This window comes from Lolium perenne, chromosome 4 (assembly GCF_019359855.2).
Source record: "Lolium perenne isolate Kyuss_39 chromosome 4, Kyuss_2.0, whole genome shotgun sequence".
In the NCBI taxonomy this organism is placed as follows: domain Eukaryota; kingdom Viridiplantae; phylum Streptophyta; class Magnoliopsida; order Poales; family Poaceae; genus Lolium; species Lolium perenne.
Genome location: NC_067247.2, coordinates 14,304,422 through 14,326,317, shown reverse-complemented (window position 1 = coordinate 14,326,317; position 21,896 = coordinate 14,304,422).

Genomic DNA, 21,896 nt, shown 5'->3' with positions numbered 1-21,896 from the left:
GCATATGTTTCAACCAAGTGTCACAAAGGGGTACCTCTATGCCGCCTGTACAAAGGTCTAAGGAGAAAGTTCGCATTGGATTTCTCGCTTTTGATTATTCTCAACTTAGACATCCATACCGGGACAACATAGAAAACAGATAATGGACTCCTCTTTAATGCATAAGCATTCAACAACAGATAATATTCTCATGAGAGATTGAGGATTGTTGTCCAAACTGAAACTTCCACCATGGATCATGGCTTTAGTTAGCGGCCCAATGTTCCTCCCTGACAATATGCATACTCAAACCATTTGATCATGATAAATCACCCTTACTTCAGACAAGACAAACATGCATAGCAACTCACACGATATTCAACAAAGGTGAAATAGTTGATGGCGTCCCCAGGAACATGGTTATCGCTCAACAAGCAACTTATAAGAAATAAGACACATAAGTACATATTCAATATCACAATAGTTTTTAAGCTATACTTTTCCCATGAACTATATATTGCAAAGACAAAGAATAGAATTTTAAAGGTAGCACTTCAAGCAATTTACTTTGGAATGGCAGAAAAATACCATGTAGTAGGTAGGTAAGGTGGACACAAATGGCATAGTTTTTGGCTCAAGGATTTTGGATGCACGAGAAGTAATCCCTCTCAATACAAGGCTTAAGCTAGCAAGGTTGTTTGAAGCAAACTCAAGTATGAACCGGTACAGTAAAACTTACATAAGAACATATTGCAAGCATTATAAGACTCTACACTCTCTTCCTTGTTGTTCAAACCCTCACCAGAAAATATCTAGACTTAGAGAGACCAATCATGCAAACCAAATTTTAACAAGCTCTATGATGTTTCTTCACTAATAGGTGCAAAGTACATGATGCAAGAGCTTAAACATGATCTATTTGGGCACAACAATTGCCAAGTATCAAATTATTCAAGACATTATACCAATTACCACATGAAGCATTTTCTGTTTCCAACCATATAACAATGAACGAAGCAGTTTCAACCTTCGCCATGAACATTAAAAGTAAAGCTAAGAACACCAGTGTTCATATGAATGAGCGGAGCGTGTCTCTCTCCCACACAAGCATGAATTTATTCAGAGAATTAAAATAACAAAATGAAAATAAAACACACAGATGCTCCAAGTAAAGCACATAAGATGTGACGGAATAAAAATATAGTTTCACTAGAGGTGACCTGATAAGTTGTCGATGAAGAAGGGGATGCATTGGGCATCCCCAAGCTTAGATGCTTGAGTCTTCTTGAAATATGCAGGGATGAACCACGGGGGCATCCCCAAGCTTAGAGTTTTCACTCCCCTTGATCATATTGTATCATCCTCCTCTCTTGATCCTTGAAAACTTCCTCCACACCAAACTCAAAACAAACTCATTAGAGGGTTAATGCATAATCATAAATTCACATGTTCAGAGGTGACATAATCATTCTTAACACTTCTGGACATTGCACAAAGCTACTGAAAGTTAATGGAACACAGAAATCCATCAAACATAGCAAAACAGGCAATGCGAAATAAAAGGCAGAATCTGTCAAAACAGAACAGTACGTAAAGACGAATTTTTCTGGGGCACTTAACTTCCTCAGATGAAAATGCTCAAATTGAATGAAAGTTGCGTACATATCTGAGGATCGCGCACGTAAATTGGCAGATTTTTCTGAGTTACCTACAGATCGGGCTGCTAAATTTCGTGACAGCAAGAAATCTGTTTCTGCGCAGTAATCTAAATCTAGTATCAACCTTACTATCAAAGACTTTACTTGGCACAACAATGCAATAAAATAAAGATAAGGAGAGGTTGCTACAGTAGTAACAACTTCCAAGACACAACAAAATAGTAGCAAAATAAAAACATGGGTTATCTCCCAAGAAGTGCTTTCTTTATAGCCATTAAGATGGGCTCAGTAATTTTAATGATGCACTCGCAAGAAATAAGAGTTGAAGCAAAAGAGAGCATCAAAAGTAAATAAGAAACACATTTAAGTCTAACCCACTTCCTATGCATAGGAATCTTGTACACAAATAAATTCATGTAAAACAAAGTGACAAGCATAGGAAGATAAAACACAAGTAACTTCAAAATTTTCAGCATGTTGAGAGGTGTTTTAGTAACATGAAAATTTCTACAGCCATATTTTCCTCTCTCATAATAATTTTCAGTAGCATCATGAACAAACTCAACAATATAACTATCACATAAAGCATTCTCATCATGAGTCTCATGCATAAAATAGTTACTACTCCCAACATAAGCATAGTCATTCTTATTAATTGTAGTGGGAGCAAATTCAACAATGTAGCTATCATTATTATTCTCATCATCAAATATAGGAGGCATAGTATAATCATAATAAACTTTATCCTCCATAGTAGGTGGCACCAAAATACCACTATCATTATAATCATCATAAATAGGAGGCAAAGTATCATCAAAGTAAATTTTCTCCTCCATGCTTGGGGGACTAAAAATATCATGCTCATCAAAACCAGCTTCCCCAAGCTTAAATTCTTCCATAGCATTAGCAATAATAGTATTCGTACTAATAACATTGCTACTAGCACGCAAATAAGGTTCCATAGGTTTTTTAATTTTCGCATCAAACAATCCATGTCTTAACTCAGGAAATAGATTAAAAAGCTCACAGTTATTTTCCATTATGCCTAACTAGTGAAAAATAAAAACAAGAAACAAAAAGATGCAATTGCAGGATCTAAAGGAAATAGCTTCGAGCACTCACACACCGACAACAGTGCTAGGAAATAACTTAGTAGTCGAAGGATGTGAATACCTTTTACCTTACCTCCCCGGCAAATAGCTTGTTGGCGTGCGGTTGACGTGGCAGTTAGAAATCTATGTAGTGTAACTTTTCTTCAGATCCCTGGCAATGGAGGCAGAAAATAGCTTGATGTCTACGCACGCTTCTATTCCTGTAGACAGTGTTGGGCCTCCAAGAGCAGAGGTTTCTAGAACAGCAGCAAGTTTCCCTTAAGTGAATCACCCAAGGTTTATCGAACTCAGGGAGGTAGAGGTCAAAGATATCCCTCTCAAGCAACCCTGCAATTACAAGAAGTCTCTTGTGTCCCCAACACACCTAATACACTTGTCAGATGTATAGGTGCACTAGTTCGGCGAAGAGATAGTGAAATACAGGTGGTATAGATGGTGGTAATATTGCAGGAAGTAAAGATGCAGTAAAACAGTAAATAAGCGATGTTTGCAGTATTTGGAAACAAGGCCTTGGGATCCTACTTTCACTAGTGGACACTCTCAACATTGATCACATAATAAATAAATAACTTCTCCTCACTTGTGCTACATTCACACTCTCTTGTTGGATAACAAACACCATTCATTGTGTAGGGCTACAAGAGCTCCCTCAAGCCGGAGTAAACAAGCTCCACAACATTCGGAATTCATATTTAAGTAACCTCTAGAGTGCATAATAGACTGTTGCAATTTAGACCGAGTACTAACATAGCATACACACCGTCACCTTTAAGCTATGAAAGGGGGAATAGATCGCATCAATACTATCATAGTAATAGTTAACTCCATAATCTACAAGAGATTACAATCATAACCTACGCCAAGTACTACATGATGCACACACTGTCAACATTACATCATGAAGGAGGAATAGAATACTTTAATAACATCACTAGAGTAGCACAAAGATTAATAGTGATACAAAGCTCATCATATGGATCTCAATCATGTAAGGAAGCTCATGAGATCATTATATTGAGGTACATGAGAGAGAGAGATTAACCACATAGCTACCGGTACAGCCCTTAGCCTCGCGAGAGAACTACTCCCTCCTCATCATAGGAGACAGCAGCGGTGATGAAGATGGCGGTGGTTGATACGTCTCCAACGTATCGATAATTTCTTATGTTCCATGCTTGTTTTATGACAATACCTAAATGTTTTATACATACTTTATGATGATTTTATGCGTTTTCCGGAACTAACCTATTGACGAGATGCCGAAGTGCCAGTTCTCGTCTTTGCTTTTGGTTTCAGAAATCCTAGTAAGGAAATATTCTCAGAATTGGACGAAATCAACGCCCAGCATCTTAGAATCCCACGAAGCTTCCAGAACACCCGAGATCCACCAGAGGAGGGCCCTGTGGGCCCCAGACGATAGGCTGGCGCGGCCAGGGGATGGGCCGCGCCCCCCTGTTGTGTCGCCGCCTCGTCGACCCTCCGACTCCGCCTCCTTGCCTATTTAAAGGTCCCTGACCTAAAACTTCGATACGGAAAAGCCACGGTACGAGAAACCTTCCAGAGCCGCCGCCATCGCGAAGCCAAGATCTGGGGGACAGGAGTCTCTGTTCCGGCACTCCGCCGGGACGGGAAAGTGCCCCCGGAAGGCTCCTCCATCGACACCACCGCCATCTTCATCACCGCTGCTGTCTCCCATGAGGAGGGAGTAGTTCTCCATCGAGGCTAAGGGCTGTACCGGTAGTTATGTGGTTAATCTCTCTCCTATGTACTTCAATACAATAATCTCATGAGCTGCCTTACATGATTGAGATTCATATGATGATGCTTGTAATCTAGATGTCATTATGCTAGTCAAGTGGATTTTACTTATGTGATCTCCGGAGACTCCTTGTCCCACGTGTGTAAAGGTGACAGTGTGTGCACCGTGTGGGTCTCTTAGGCTATATTTCACAGAATACTTATTCACTGTTATGAATAGCATAGTGAAGTGCTTATTTATATCCCTTTATGATTGCAATGTGCTTTGTATCACTATTTATCTATGTGCTACTCTAGTGATGTTATTAAAGTACTCTATTCCTCCTGCACGGTGTAATGGTGACAGTGTGTGCATCGTGTAGTACTTGGCGTAGGTTATGATTGTGATCTCTTGTAGATTATGAAGTTAACTATTGCTATGACAGTATTGATGTGATCTATGCCTCCTTCATAGTGTGATGGTGACAGTGTGCATGCTATGTTAGTACTTGGTGTAGTTGTGTTGATCTATCATGCACTCTAAGGTTATTTAAACATGAATATCGAATATTGTGGAGCTTGTTAACTCCGGCATTGAGGGTTCGTGTAACCCTACACAATTAGTGGTGTTCATCATCCAACAAGAGAGTGTAGAGTGGTTTTGTTATGTGATCAATGTTGAGAGTGTCCACTAGTGAAAGTATAATCCCTAGGCCTTGTTTCCAAATACTGCAATCTCCGTTTATTTACTGTTCTGCTGCATGTTTACTTACTACACGCCAGCAAGCACTTTTATGGCGTCGTTACTACTGCTCATATACATTCATACCACCTGTGTTTCACTATCTCTTCGCCGAACTAGTGCACCTATACATATGACAAGTGTATTAGGTGTGTTGGGGACACAAGAGACTTCTTGTATTGTGGTTGCAGGGTTGCTTGAGAGGGATATCTTTGACCTCTTCCTCCCTGAGTTCGATAAACCTTGGGTGATCCACTTAAGGGAAACTTGCTGCTGTTCTACAAACCTCTGCTCTTGGAGGCCCAACACTATCTACAGGAATAGAAGCGTGAGTAGACATCAAGCACTTTTCTGGCGCCGTTGCCGGGGAGGAAAGGTAAAAGGCACTCACACTCCGGTCCCAGGTAACCAAACACTTTTCTGGTACCGTTGTGATTGCTCGAAGCTATTTCCTTTAGATCCTGCAATTGCATCTTTTTGTTTCTTGTTTACACTAGTTAGGCATAATGGACAACAATGAGCTTCTTATTCTATTTCCTGATTTAAGACATGGATGGTTTGATGCGGAAATTAAAAAACCCATGGAACATATTAGTATGAACGCTTTGAACACCATTGTTGCTAATGATATGGAAAATTCTAAGCTTGGGGAAGCTGGTTTTGATGAGCATGATCTTTTTAGTCCCCCAAGCATTGAGGAGAAAATTTACTTTGATGATACTTTGCCTCCTATTTATGATGATTATAATGATAGTAGCCTTTTGGTGCCACCTACTATGGAGGATAAATTTGATTATGATTACAATATGCCTCCTATATTTGATGATAGCTACTTTGTTGAATTTGCTTCCACTACAATTAATAAAATTGATTATGCTTATGTGGAGAGTAACGATACTTTTATGCATGAGACTCATGATAAGAATGCTTTATGTGATAGTTATATTGTTGAGTTTGCTCATGATACTACTGAAAGTTATTATGAGAGAGGGAAATATGGTTATATGCATCTTAATAATATTAAGTTTCCTCTCTATATGCTGAACTTTTTGAAGTTACACTTGTTTTATCTTTCTATGCTTGTTGCATTATGCTTCATGAACTTGTTTATTTACAAGATTCCTTTTCATAGGAAGTGGGTCAGGCTTAAATGTGTTTTGAATTTGCCTCTTGATGCTCTCTTTTGCTTCAAATACTATTTCTTGCGAGTGCATCATTAAAACTGCTGAGCCCATCTTAATGGCTATAAAGAAAGAACTTCTTGGGAGATAACCCATGTGTTTATTTTGCTACAGTACTTTTGTTTTATATTTGTGTTTTGGAAGTTGTTACTACTGTAGCAACCTCTCCTTATCTTAGTTTTATTGCATTGTTGTGCCAAGTAAAGTTTTTGATAGTAAGGTTCATACTAGATTTGGATTGCTGCGCAGTAACAGATTTCTTGCTGTCACGAATTTGGGTTGAATTCTCTGTAGGTAACTCAGAAAATTATGCCAATTTACGTGAGTGATCCTCAGATATGTACGCAACTTTCATTCAATTTGAGCATTTTCATCTGAGCAAGTCTGGTGCCTCTAAAAAAATTCGTCTTTACGGACTGTTCTGTTTTGACAGATTCTGCCTTTTATTTCGCATTGCCTCTTTTGCTGTGTTGGATGGATTTCTTTGTTCCATTAACCTCCAGTAGCTTTGTGCAATGTCCAGAAGTGTTAAGAATGATTGTGTCACCTCTAAACATGTGAGTTTTTGATTATGCACTAACCCTCTAATGAGTTTGTTTCGAGTTTGGTGTGGAGGAAGTTTTCAAGGGTCAAGAGAGGAGGATGATATATGATCAAGAAGAGTGAAAAGTCTAAGCTTGGGGATGCCCCCGTGGTTCATCCCTGCATATTTCAAGAAGACTCAAGCGTCTAAGCTTGGGGATGCCCAAGGCATCCCCTTCTTCATCAACTTATCAGGTCACTTCTCTTGAAACTATATTTTTATTCGGACACATCTTATATACTTTACTTGGAGCGTCTGTTTGTTTTTATTTTTGTTTTGTTTGAATAAGTTCATCCTTGTGTGGGAGAGAGGCACGCTCCGCTGGTTCATATGAACACATGTGTTCTTAGCTTTTAATGTTCATGGCGAAGGTTGAAACCGCTTCGTTCATTGTTATTCGGTTGGTACAAGAAATGTTACATGTGGTAGTGGTATAATAAAACACTTGCATAATCTTGTAGATCACTGAGCTTTGATAACTTGATTCTTTGCAAACGTTTTGAGGTATTTAGATGGTAAAGCTTGCTGGATAAATAAGTTAAAATTAGTAGTGGATTGTTGTCTTTAAGCTTGCGCCGTACTACAAACTCTATTTAAATAGTTGAAGGTGTAGTTGGACTTGATAGCTTTCCATGTCTAAGAGTTCATCGTAATAACTAAGTTGCGCTGAAGGTCGAGGGAGCTAGCGGGGTACTTGTACCGCCGTGAACGGCCCTCCTTGGAGTAAATTTTAATCATGCTCTTAATGTTGAACCTGCTAGATGTTTGCAATAAGCTTGTGAGTTCCTTTTGACTAATGTTAAGCTACGGTTTTTGGCACTTCCACCATCCAAATTTGCTAGCCTCTTCGATCGTGCATTGCCTTTTGCTCACATTGAGAATTGTGCATACTTCGTCGGTACATCCAAACCCGTGGGAGGACTTTCTCTTGTTCTCCTACACATAAGCCCATACATCTCCTCAAAACAGCCACCATACCTACCTACCACAAAGCATTTCCATAGCTGTTCCGAGATATATTGCCATGCAACTTCCATTTTACATTACATGCCATGTTGTCATTTATTATTTATACATTGCTTTGCATGATTCTATACAGCTGATGTGAGGTTTACCCATGTTACGCTAGATCATTGCACATCCCGCTACATCGCAGAGGCATACAGTTTTATACATCATGTTTCATTCATTATGAGTTATTTGTACCAAAAAGTGTGTTGTCATATTAGGATGTTGCCCCTAAAAGTGAAAAGAGCCATGGAGGCCATCAAAAAGAGAAAAAGAAAAGAAAGAAAAAATATAGAAAAGAAAAAGAAAAAGAAAAAAAAGAAAGAAAGAAAAAGGGGGCAGCATTACTATCTTTTATCCACACTTGTGCTCATGTTTTAGCACCTGTATTATTCATAGTCATCATTTGTGCTCATGTTTAGCACCTATAGTTCATATGAGAGAGTTTTCATGTTTTACTAGTATAACTATGTGGGGAATTTACACTATAGAACTTGGGTTGTATATTCCAATGATGAGCTTCCTCAAAAGTGCTCTAGGTCTTCGTGAGCAACCAAGTTGGATGCACCCCCACTAGTTCCATTGGAGAGCTTTCATACACATATAGCTCTATGTGCATCCGTTGCATGGCAATCACTACTCCTTGCATAGCTTCGATCATAAGACTTCCGCTTGTCTAATGGTCACTTATAGCTTTGTAAGACTTTCTTCCATTTGTCCTTCCAAACCCCCATTAATGTTCTTCATGCCATAACATCCTGGTGCTAATACCAAATGCTTGCGCTCACCGGTTGAGTAGACTTCGAAACAGTTGATTCATGATGTTCATGTTTATGTTTACTTGACTGAATCCTTCTTATGTTGTGAAAATTTACTTGATGCTTGGAATGAAGGATAGAACTACTACGCTGAATACTTAACACATCTTTAATAAACTTTGTACGGTTTCATGTCTTTAAAGCAATAGTTCATGAAAACTTCTAGCTTGTTTAACTCTTGCATTATCATCTCTTATATCAACTATAGACATTTGCTTTGAGTGATTTGATCTCAGTTCATATGCTTTACATCATTATTGGATCAAGATTGTGTTGGTAGCATGTCACTTCAGAAATTATCTTTGTTATCGTTTACCTACTCGGGACGAGTAGGAACTAAGCTTGGGGATGCTGATACGTCTCCAACGTATCGATAATTTCTTATGTTCCATGCTTGTTTTATGACAATACCTACATGTTTTATACATACTTTATGATGATTTTATGCGTTTTCCGGAACTAACCTATTGACGAGATGTCGAAGTGCCAGTTCCTGTTTTCTGCTGTTTTTGGTTTCAGAAATCCTAGTAAGGAAATATTCTCAGAATTGGACGAAATCAACGCCCAGCATCTTAGAATCCCACGAAGCTTCCAGAACACCCGAGATCCACCAGAGGAGGGCCCTGTGGGCCCCAGACGATAGGCTGGCGCGGCCAGGGGATGGGCCGCGCCCCCCTGTTGTGTCGCCGCCTCGTCGACCCTCCGACTCCGCCTCCTTGCCTATTTAAAGGTCCCTGACCTAAAACTTCGATACGGAAAAGCCACGGTACGAGAAACCTTCCAGAGCCGCCGCCATCGCGAAGCCAAGATCTGGGGGACAGGAGTCTCTGTTCCGGCACTCCGCCGGGACGGGAAAGTGCCCCCGGAAGGCTCCTCCATCGACACCACCGCCATCTTCATCACCGCTGCTGTCTCCCATGAGGAGGGAGTAGTTCTCCATCGAGGCTAAGGGCTGTACCGGTAGTTATGTGGTTAATCTCTCTCCTATGTACTTCAATACAATAATCTCATGAGCTGCCTTACATGATTGAGATTCATATGATGATGCTTGTAATCTAGATGTCATTATGCTAGTCAAGTGGATTTTACTTATGTGATCTCCGGAGACTCCTTGTCCCACGTGTGTAAAGGTGACAGTGTGTGCACCGTGTGGGTCTCTTAGGCTATATTTCACAGAATACTTATTCACTGTTATGAATAGCATAGTGAAGTGCTTATTTATATCCCTTTATGATTGCAATGTGCTTTGTATCACTATTTATCTATGTGCTACTCTAGTGATGTTATTAAAGTACTCTATTCCTCCTGCACGGTGTAATGGTGACAGTGTGTGCATCGTGTAGTACTTGGCGTAGGTTATGATTGTGATCTCTTGTAGATTATGAAGTTAACTATTGCTATGACAGTATTGATGTGATCTATGCCTCCTTCATAGTGTGATGGTGACAGTGTGCATGCTATGTTAGTACTTGGTGTAGTTGTGTTGATCTATCATGCACTCTAAGGTTATTTAAACATGAATATCGAATATTGTGGAGCTTGTTAACTCCGGCATTGAGGGTTCGTGTAACCCTACACAATTAGTGGTGTTCATCATCCAACAAGAGAGTGTAGAGTGGTTTTGTTATGTGATCAATGTTGAGAGTGTCCACTAGTGAAAGTATAATCCCTAGGCCTTGTTTCCAAATACTGCAATCTCCGTTTATTTACTGTTCTGCTGCATGTTTACTTACTACACGCCAGCAAGCACTTTTATGGCGTCGTTACTACTGCTCATATACATTCATACCACCTGTGTTTCACTATCTCTTCGCCGAACTAGTGCACCTATACATATGACAAGTGTATTAGGTGTGTTGGGGACACAAGAGACTTCTTGTATTGTGGTTGCAGGGTTGCTTGAGAGGGATATCTTTGACCTCTTCCTCCCTGAGTTCGATAAACCTTGGGTGATCCACTTAAGGGAAACTTGCTGCTGTTCTACAAACCTCTGCTCTTGGAGGCCCAACACTATCTACAGGAATAGAAGCGTGAGTAGACATCAAGCACTTTTCTGGCGCCGTTGCCGGGGAGGAAAGGTAAAAGGCACTCACACTCCGGTCCCAGGTAACCAAACACTTTTCTGGTACCGTTGTGATTGCTCGAAGCTATTTCCTTTAGATCCTGCAATTGCATCTTTTTGTTTCTTGTTTACACTAGTTAGGCATAATGGACAACAATGAGCTTCTTATTCTATTTCCTGATTTAAGACATGGATGGTTTGATGCGGAAATTAAAAAACCCATGGAACATATTAGTATGAACGCTTTGAACACCATTGTTGCTAATGATATGGAAAATTCTAAGCTTGGGGAAGCTGGTTTTGATGAGCATGATCTTTTTAGTCCCCCAAGCATTGAGGAGAAAATTTACTTTGATGATACTTTGCCTCCTATTTATGATGATTATAATGATAGTAGCCTTTTGGTGCCACCTACTATGGAGGATAAATTTGATTATGATTACAATATGCCTCCTATATTTGATGATAGCTACTTTGTTGAATTTGCTTCCACTACAATTAATAAAATTGATTATGCTTATGTGGAGAGTAACGATACTTTTATGCATGAGACTCATGATAAGAATGCTTTATGTGATAGTTATATTGTTGAGTTTGCTCATGATACTACTGAAAGTTATTATGAGAGAGGGAAATATGGTTATATGCATCTTAATAATATTAAGTTTCCTCTCTATATGCTGAACTTTTTGAAGTTACACTTGTTTTATCTTTCTATGCTTGTTGCATTATGCTTCATGAACTTGTTTATTTACAAGATTCCTTTTCATAGGAAGTGGGTCAGGCTTAAATGTGTTTTGAATTTGCCTCTTGATGCTCTCTTTTGCTTCAAATACTATTTCTTGCGAGTGCATCATTAAAACTGCTGAGCCCATCTTAATGGCTATAAAGAAAGAACTTCTTGGGAGATAACCCATGTGTTTATTTTGCTACAGTACTTTTGTTTTATATTTGTGTTTTGGAAGTTGTTACTACTGTAGCAACCTCTCCTTATCTTAGTTTTATTGCATTGTTGTGCCAAGTAAAGTTTTTGATAGTAAGGTTCATACTAGATTTGGATTGCTGCGCAGTAACAGATTTCTTGCTGTCACGAATTTGGGTTGAATTCTCTGTAGGTAACTCAGAAAATTATGCCAATTTACGTGAGTGATCCTCAGATATGTACGCAACTTTCATTCAATTTGAGCATTTTCATCTGAGCAAGTCTGGTGCCTCTAAAAAAATTCGTCTTTACGGACTGTTCTGTTTTGACAGATTCTGCCTTTTATTTCGCATTGCCTCTTTTGCTGTGTTGGATGGATTTCTTTGTTCCATTAACCTCCAGTAGCTTTGTGCAATGTCCAGAAGTGTTAAGAATGATTGTGTCACCTCTAAACATGTGAGTTTTTGATTATGCACTAACCCTCTAATGAGTTTGTTTCGAGTTTGGTGTGGAGGAAGTTTTCAAGGGTCAAGAGAGGAGGATGATATATGATCAAGAAGAGTGAAAAGTCTAAGCTTGGGGATGCCCCCGTGGTTCATCCCTGCATATTTCAAGAAGACTCAAGCGTCTAAGCTTGGGGATGCCCAAGGCATCCCCTTCTTCATCAACTTATCAGGTCACTTCTCTTGAAACTATATTTTTATTCGGACACATCTTATATACTTTACTTGGAGCGTCTGTTTGTTTTTATTTTTGTTTTGTTTGAATAAGTTCATCCTTGTGTGGGAGAGAGGCACGCTCCGCTGGTTCATATGAACACATGTGTTCTTAGCTTTTAATGTTCATGGCGAAGGTTGAAACTGCTTCGTTCATTGTTATTCGGTTGGTACAAGAAATGTTACATGTGGTAGTGGTATAATAAAACACTTGCATAATCTTGTAGATCACTGAGCTTTGATAACTTGATTCTTTGCAAACGTTTTGAGGTATTTAGATGGTAAAGCTTGCTGGATAAATAAGTTAAAATTAGTAGTGGATTGTTGTCTTTAAGCTTGCGCCGTACTACAAACTCTATTTAAATAGTTGAAGGTGTAGTTGGACTTGATAGCTTTCCATGTCTAAGAGTTCATCGTAATAACTAAGTTGCGCTGAAGGTCGAGGGAGCTAGCGGGGTACTTGTACCGCCGTGAACGGCCCTCCTTGGAGTAAATTTTAATCATGCTCTTAATGTTGAACCTGCTAGATGTTTGCAATAAGCTTGTGAGTTCCTTTTGACTAATGTTAAGCTACGGTTTTTGGCACTTCCACCATCCAAATTTGCTAGCCTCTTCGGTACTGTGCATTGCCTTTTGCTCACATTGAGAATTGTGCATACTTCGTCGGTACATCCAAACCCGTGGGAGGACTTTCTCTTGTTCTCCTACACATAAGCCCATACATCTCCTCAAAACAGCCACCATACCTACCTACCACAGCATTTCCATAGCTGTTCCGAGATATATTGCCATGCAACTTCCATTTTACATTACATGCCATGTTGTCATTTATTATTTATACATTGCTTTGCATGATTCTATACAGCTGATGTGAGGTTTACCCATGTTACGCTAGATCATTGCACATCCTGCTACACTGGCAGAGGCATACAGTTTTATACATCATGTTTCATTCATTATGAGTTATTTGTACCAAAAAGTGTGTTGTCATATTAGGATGTTGCCCCTAAAAGTGAAAAGAGCCATGGAGGCCATCAAAAAGAGAAAAAGAAAAGAAAGAAAAAATATAGAAAAGAAAAAGAAAAAGAAAAAAAAGAAAGAAAGAAAAAGGGGGCAGCATTACTATCTTTTATCCACACTTGTGCTCATGTTTTAGCACCTGTATTATTCATAGTCATCATTTGTGCTCATGTTTAGCACCTATAGTTCATATGAGAGAGTTTTCATGTTTTACTAGTATAACTATGTGGGGAATTTACACTATAGAACTTGGGTTGTATATTCCAATGATGAGCTTCCTCAAAAGTGCTCTAGGTCTTCGTGAGCAACCAAGTTGGATGCACCCCCACTAGTTCCATTGGAGAGCTTTCATACACATATAGCTCTATGTGCATCCGTTGCATGGCAATCACTACTCCTTGCATAGCTTCGATCATAAGACTTCCGCTTGTCTAATGGTCACTTATAGCTTTGTAAGACTTTCTTCCATTTGTCCTTCCAAACCCCCATTAATGTTCTTCATGCCATAACATCCTGGTGCTAATACCAAATGCTTGCGCTCACCGGTTGAGTAGACTTCGAAACAGTTGATTCATGATGTTCATGTTTATGTTTACTTGACTGAATCCTTCTTATGTTGTGAAAATTTACTTGATGCTTGGAATGAAGGATAGAACTACTACGCTGAATACTTAACACATCTTTAATAAACTTTGTACGGTTTCATGTCTTTAAAGCAATAGTTCATGAAAACTTCTAGCTTGTTTAACTCTTGCATTATCATCTCTTATATCAACTATAGACATTTGCTTTGAGTGATTTGATCTCAGTTCATATGCTTTACATCATTATTGGATCAAGATTGTGTTGGTAGCATGTCACTTCAGAAATTATCTTTGTTATCGTTTACCTACTCGGGACGAGTAGGAACTAAGCTTGGGGATGCTGATACGTCTCCAACGTATCGATAATTTCTTATGTTCCATGCTTGTTTTATGACAATACCTACATGTTTTATACATACTTTATGATGATTTTATGCGTTTTCCGGAACTAACCTATTGACGAGATGTCGAAGTGCCAGTTCCTGTTTTCTGCTGTTTTTGGTTTCAGAAATCCTAGTAAGGAAATATTCTCAGAATTGGACGAAATCAACGCCCAGCATCTTAGAATCCCACGAAGCTTCCAGAACACCCGAGATCCACCAGAGGAGGGCCCTGTGGGCCCCAGACGATAGGCTGGCGCGGCCAGGGGGTGGGCCGCGCCCCCCTGTTGTGTCGCCGCCTCGTCGACCCTCCGACTCCGCCTCTTCGCCTATTTAAAGGTTCCTGACCTAAAACTTCGATACGGAAAAGCCACGGTACGAGAAACCTTCCAGAGCCGCCACCATCGCGAAGCCAAGATCTGGGGGACAGGAGTCTCTGTTCCGGCACTCCGCCGGGAGGGGGAAGTGCCCCCGGAAGGCTCCTCCATCGACACCACCGCCATCTTCATCACCGCTGCTGTCTCCCATGAGGAGGGAGTAGTTCTCCATCGAGGCTAAGGGCTGTACCGGTAGCTATGTGGTTAATCTCTCTCCTATGTACTTCAATACAATAATCTCATGAGCTGCCTTACATGATTGAGATTCATATGATGATGCTTGTAAACTAGATGTCATTATGCTAGTCAAGTGGATTTTACTTATGTGATCTCCGGAGACTCCTTGTCCCACGTGTGTAAAGGTGACAATGTGTGCACCGTGTGGGTCTCTTAGGCTATATTTTATAGAATACTTATTCACTGTTATGAATAGCATAGTGAAGTGCTTATTTATATCCCTTTATGATTGCAATGTGCTTTGTATCACTATTTATCTATGTGCTAATCTAGTGATGTTATTAAAGTACTCTATTCCTCCTGCACGGTGTAATGGTGACAGTGTGTGCATCGTGTAGTACTTGGCGTAGGTTATGATTGTGATCTCTTGTAGATTATGAAGTTAACTATTGCTATGATAGTATTTATGTGATCTATGCCTCCTTCATAGTGTGATGGTGACAGTGTGCATGCTATGTTAGTACTTGGTGTAGTTGTGTTGATCTATCATGCACTCTAAGGTTATTTAAACATGAATATCGAATATTGTGGAGCTTGTTAACTCCGGCATTGAGGGTTCGTGTAACCCTACACAGTTAGTGGTGTTCATCATCCAACAAGAGAGTGTAGAGTGGTTTTGTTATGTGATCAATGTTGAGAGTGTCCACTAGTGAAAGTATAATCCCTAGGCCTTGTTTCCAAATACTGCAATCTCCGTTTATTTACTGTTCTGCTGCATGTTTACTTACTACACGCCAGCAAGCACTTTTCTGGCGCCGTTACTACTGCTCATATACATTCATACCACCTGTGTTTCACTATCTCTTCGCCGAACTAGTGCACCTATACATCTGACAAGTGTATTAGGTGTGTTGGGGACACAAGAGACTTCTTGTATTGTGGTTGCAGGGTTGCTTGAGAGGGATATCTTTGACCTCTTCCTCCCTGAGTTCGATAAACCTTGGGTGATCCACTTAAGGGAAACTTGCTGTTGTTCTACAAACCTCTGCTCTTGGAGGCCCAACACTGTCTATAGGAATAGAAGCGTGAGTAGACATCAGTGGTGTCGATGGAGATGCCTTTCGGGGGCACTTCTCCGTACCGGCGGTGTGCCGGAACAGAGACTTCTGTCCCCCGAATCTTGGCTTCGCGATGGCGGCGGCTCTGGAAGGTTTTCCGTATCGTGGCTTATTCCCTTAGGGTTTTCGCGACGGAGGCTTTAAGTAGGCGGAAGGGCGGCGTCAGAGGGGTCCTGGGGGACCCACACCATAGGGGGGCGCGGGCCCCAGGCTGGCCGCGCCGCCCTATGGTTACGGCCCCTCATGGCCCCACTTCGTATGTTCTTTGGTCTTCTGGAAGCTCCATGGAAAAATAAGACCCTGGGTGTTGATTTCGTCCAATTCCGAGAATATTTCCTTTGTAGGATTTCTGAAACCAAAAACAGCAGAAAACAGGAACTGGTGCTTCGGCATCTTGTCAATAGGTTAGTGCTGGAAAATGCATAATAATGATGTAAAGTGTGTATAAAACATGTGAGTATCATCATAAAAGTAGCATGGAACATAAGAAATTATAGATACGTTTGAGACGTATCAGCAACTCTCTAACACGATCTTGCTGTTTTGCCAAAGCATCTTCGGTAAACGAGTCACACAGCTTTACTGCAGCCCTAGCAGCTTTTAAGGTTTTATCCGGGCTACTGTACTTAGGTTTCTCTACAATGCTCAAATATACAGAGGCGCTTTTTCCGGTAAGAACTTCCTTACGCAAATCCTGATCTAGATTGCGAGCTCTAAGCCTGTTTTCCGGTTGCCTAGCCGGATGAGCGCTAACAGAAGCAAAGCCATGGGCAGCGTTGTACTCACGTAAGGTTAGGTTCAGCTCGCGCTGCGCCCGGATGATGTCCGCGCCGCCGGAGAGCAACTTCTGGCGCTGCGCCTCCAGCAACGCCTGAGCCGCTGCCAGGTCGATGTTCTGCGCGATGGGCGTTGCCAGCACGCTCATGGGCGCTTGGAGAGGAGTTTCCGGTGGCGCTGTGAACGCACCCGGAGCCACCTGGTCGCGCTCGGTCGGCGGTTTTGCCGTGCGCGTGGACTTTGTCTTTCCAGTGCCTTCCGCCGCAGCTCCCTTGTCGGCGTCTGCCGCGCCAACCACCAGCACCTGGACACTGCCGACGGCGTGGCCGCTGGGAAGCGCGGATCTTGGCGGGTCCGGAGCCACCAGCACCGGCGAGAGGCACTGGCGCTCGGGGACGGTGCCGCCGTAGATGTTGAAGCTCCCGATCTTGACGATGTGCTTCTTCTTGGGGTACTTACCGCCATTGGCGAAGTAGCCCGTGTTGTCGTTGATGAAGTCCATGGAGAAGACGTTGTTGACGAGCGCGGTGACGACACGCTCGCCGTCGATAGTGAGGAGGCCCGCCCGAATATGAACTCCAGCAAGCGCAGCTGCTGGCCCCACGGTGGGCGCCAACTGTCGTCGTGGTGAACAGACAAATGCCATGGGATGGCTTAAGTTGGGGCCGAATGTGCGCTAGAGGATTCGGGGGAGGGTTTTGGTAAAGATGGATGGATTTCCGGATGGGTTGCCCAAGAACAAGGCCTTGGCCAGAGGAAGAAGAAGAAGAACACACGAGCTACTTCCTCCTCAGATCTTTCTATTCCTTGCTCAAACGATGTTACAGGTTTTCACTTACACATCGCATATCATCACACACGTGCCCGCGTAATGGGGGTGCCCCCTCTCCTTATATAGGGGAGAGGGTGGCTTACAGGGGAAGAAACCCTAAGAAACCCTAATGGCATCTTTCACTGGACAAACTACTTTATAAAGCTACTTTAGCTACCGGCGGCGCCGGTATCTCTTTAATTAGGGATGCTGACGTCCTCCGGTACCTTTTACGTCATCATCTGCTTTTGGCGTCAGGGCTTCGATTAAAGCTGAAGTGCTTCGCTCATCTTTGTCTTCTAGCTCCTCAGAGAATCTTTGACCAGCTTGGCCGACGCGCTACAGTGCAGTCTATACCGGTACTCCGGTAGCTTCTTGGCCGGTTCCGGTATACCCCTCCTGGGATACCGGTATGATTTACTTTGATGGCTCAAACCATCCGGAATAATCTTTAAACCGGTACTTTGATGGCTCAAACCATCCGGTTTGGCATGCCTTTGGCATACCGGGGGTTATCCCCCAACAATGGGCTAGAGCAAAATAATGGCTATGTGGCTATTTCTAGTCCATTTAAATTACCCAAAGTTAATTGTTAAATGGTATGAGAGGTTCCCTCTCATTTAAATCATGGTCCTAAGTAATTCAATAAGAGGTAATGACTTTGGTCTATAGCACCTCATAGTGGATTACTTAGAGATATTAAATTATTGCAATAGTAGGGTTTAAATTGCATGAGGTTTAGTACCTCATTTAAATCATTTTTTCTCAAATGATAAAGGTGAAGTGTTGACCTTGGTCAACATGATCCCACCCTTATTAATTGAGGAAATTAAATCTTAACAAGATTCAATGAGAGGAAATTATTTCTCTTACAAGTTTTCTTAAACACAAAGCCAACCCCCTTGTGATTAATGTTTTGATGATATGATGGCTTGTGTGACCCATTTGTGTGTTAAGTCTAGTACTTAAGCTTTGTGTGGTGATTATATACCTCGTATCCGTTTCTAGACGCTAGTACTAAGGACTACCAGGAGGAGGAGGTATTCTACCAGGAAGAAGAAGAAAGCTTTGATCACTGTACCAATCAAGGCAAGCTATACTCTTGCAAGTTACCCTAGTGCAAGCTCAACTTGAGCAAGGCACTCATACCCTACTACTTTGTGTTTTACTTTACAAGTCCCAGTTTTTATCTCTCAAAGCTTTTACTTTGATTCCCAAGTCTTACTTTTATAGTTAACTTGAGTCTAGATAAGGAGTAGTGCAAGAACATCAAAGTTAGCCTAGAGAGCTACAAGCTAGTTAGCACCCCAGTTGCTAGTGCTAAACTAAAAGTGACTACTCTAGCTGGGAACATGTGAATCTTTTGATTTTGAAAACCTTGGAATGATGAGTCATTCTATTGAAAGATTTTGAATGTGAAAGTGACTTGAATGAAATGGTGATTTGATAAAAACTGATGATTGGGTTCGGATGCGATACCAATCCAATTCTTGAGTACCCCCACAATACCTGATTATGGGTAATGTAACATCCCTGTTTTAGAAAACCCTAGTTAGGAGTTGTTTGTGCATCATGAGCATCATATAAAATGCATTAGGAAAAATTTGCAAATAAATTAAAATGGAAACCCTAAGGTGTGCCATTTCTCTCTCTATTTAAAATGCCCTCAAAATCTTTCAATAAATCAAGATAAACTCACATGGCATTTATGCTATGTTGAAGAGACATGGGTGCTTTGAAATTCTCTGAAAAAGAGTTTGTCAAATTCTATTCAAAACCAGGGTTTGAAATTTAAAATGGAAAACATGATTTAAATCTAGAAAAATAAATAGAGGGAGAAACCCTCTCCCCTCTCTCTCTTGGGCCAGCAGCCCAGATCCTTTCTCCTTCTCTCCTCCCTGGCGCAGCCCAGCTTGGCCCAACTCAGCCCACCCCAACTCCAGGGGGTTTTCCGCAAAAACACCTTCTTCCCCGCGCCTCCAAGCACCTGCCTGGCACGGCGCCGGCCATCCGATGGCCTGGCCGCGCTGCGATGCACGCCGCCGCCCCCGGCGGCCTATAAAGCCCCTCCACCGCCGCTAGTGAACCCTAGGCCGCCCACATCTACTTCTCCCCCTCGCTCCCTTCTTCTTCCTGTGAGGTGGCTGAACCCTAGCTCGCCGGCCACCCCTTCCCCCGCCGCATCCGGCCATCCCAGAGCTCAACAAATCAGCCCCTGGGCTCCGCCACGACGTGCTGATCCTCCTCACCAAGTCGCGCCACGCGGGAAGGCCTCAATCGGCCGAATCGAGAGCTCCTTCCCGAGCTCCGACCGTCGGTAATCGGCTCATCGCCGGCGATACGGACCTTCTCCGGCCCCGCCGTCGACTCCACGAGCACCAGGGTGAGCTCTCCATCCTCCCGGTGCCCTTCGTACCCTTTCTCCCCCTCTGGTTCGCCACCTCACCGTGCGCCCCCGCCCGCCGCCGCAGCAGCTCGCCGTCGGCGTCGTTCCGACGATCCCCGCCTAACGCCGCGACCACCAGGCGGCTCCCCGCGTCGCCCCGCGTTGAACACGCTCGTCAGCGCGTCCAGGGGGGCACTCCAGCGCCACCTCTGTTTGGTCACCGGCGTGGTCCGCCGGAGTTGACCACCGGCGTTGACCCCGGTGGGACCCGCCCCTTTTTCCTTTTCCATTTTGTTTTATTTTTGTAAATGAAAATATTTTGACATGTGGGCCCCTCTGTCAGGTTTTTAATGTTTTCAGAGATATTTTAGGAAATGATTAAATCCATGACAGTGGGTCCAACCTGTCAGAATTTTAACATTTTCCAGTATTTCTAGAAATTGAAGAAAATGGATAAAACTTGTTTAATTCATAACTATTTCTTTTTAAATCAGAAAAATGTGTATAATATATCAAAATCTTCAGAAAAATGAGATCTACACTTTAGTATCAAAAGCATGCATTGTTAAACAACTTTAATCCCTGTCCTAAATAGAAGAACAATATGAACCCTTGTCTTATATGTGGGGTTAATGGAAGTGCAATGCATTATGCATTCCAACCCTATTCAAATTGATGAGCATGTTATAGGATCACTTTCATTACTATTAACATGTTATATCATCATCCTTGTATGCGCATTGCATCGATGCCATGTGTTGAATGTTATCTCTTTATTTCCGGTATTTGCTTCTTCGCGATCGATAGAGCACGAGTCTGAGACGATGAAGATCAACCACCCCGATGATCAATTCTTATCCTCCGACAAACAAGGCAAATACAAGATTATCGGAGATGCTCCTCGGTTTGTCAGGGAAAAGGCAAGCCCTAGCCTGGTTCATATATGTTTTTGAAATGCTTTTACTTCTGGTTCCTACATATTGCACACGATTCAACTGTCTTTTATCGATAGGTAGAGTTATCCTATCTATTGCATGTTCCACCTTTGTAGCCTCGATACCCTGATCCACTGCTCCTAGCATAACTAGGTTTGGCATGTATGCGTCGCGAGAGCCTTTATCTCTTTATGCTTAGCCATGCTTAGTTTGTTACGCTACTACTCCGGTCTTCGGACTGGAGCCTTACAATGAAATGAATCTAGCATGACAGGTTGACGTGGTAAGTATAGATATGATGATAAATATGATTAAAGGCTCAGACGAGAGGCCACATTAGGATGTGGTGGGTTGTTTCATTTCTGCTGACCCTAGGAACTGAGTTCTCGCCTATTGAACCAAGACCGAGCGTACAACCACACGAGGCCCTATTATGGTACCCTCTCGACTCACTAACTTGCCTAGTAGATTCCATAAGTCACATAGTTTGCGCATTACCTGGTCATATGCATTGCATTTTGCTTGGGGGTTAAAGGTACATAACAGGTAGGTAAGCGTGGCCGTGGTGGCTGGGGGTTGCGGCCTCTGGGGAAACCCACCTCGCCTCACATCGTTAAGGACCGACTTCGGGACTTGACCCGTTACGGCGGAACAATCCTTAGCGCGTGACTCATGGTCTCGGCGACAGCAAGGTAAAGGTCTTGGTCGACCACCCTCTGCCAGCACACCAAGGAAGTGTGTTATACTAGTGGCATTAAGAGTCGGTTGACGCGTGTGGGTAAAGTTGTGCACCCCTGCAGGGTTTAAATCTTT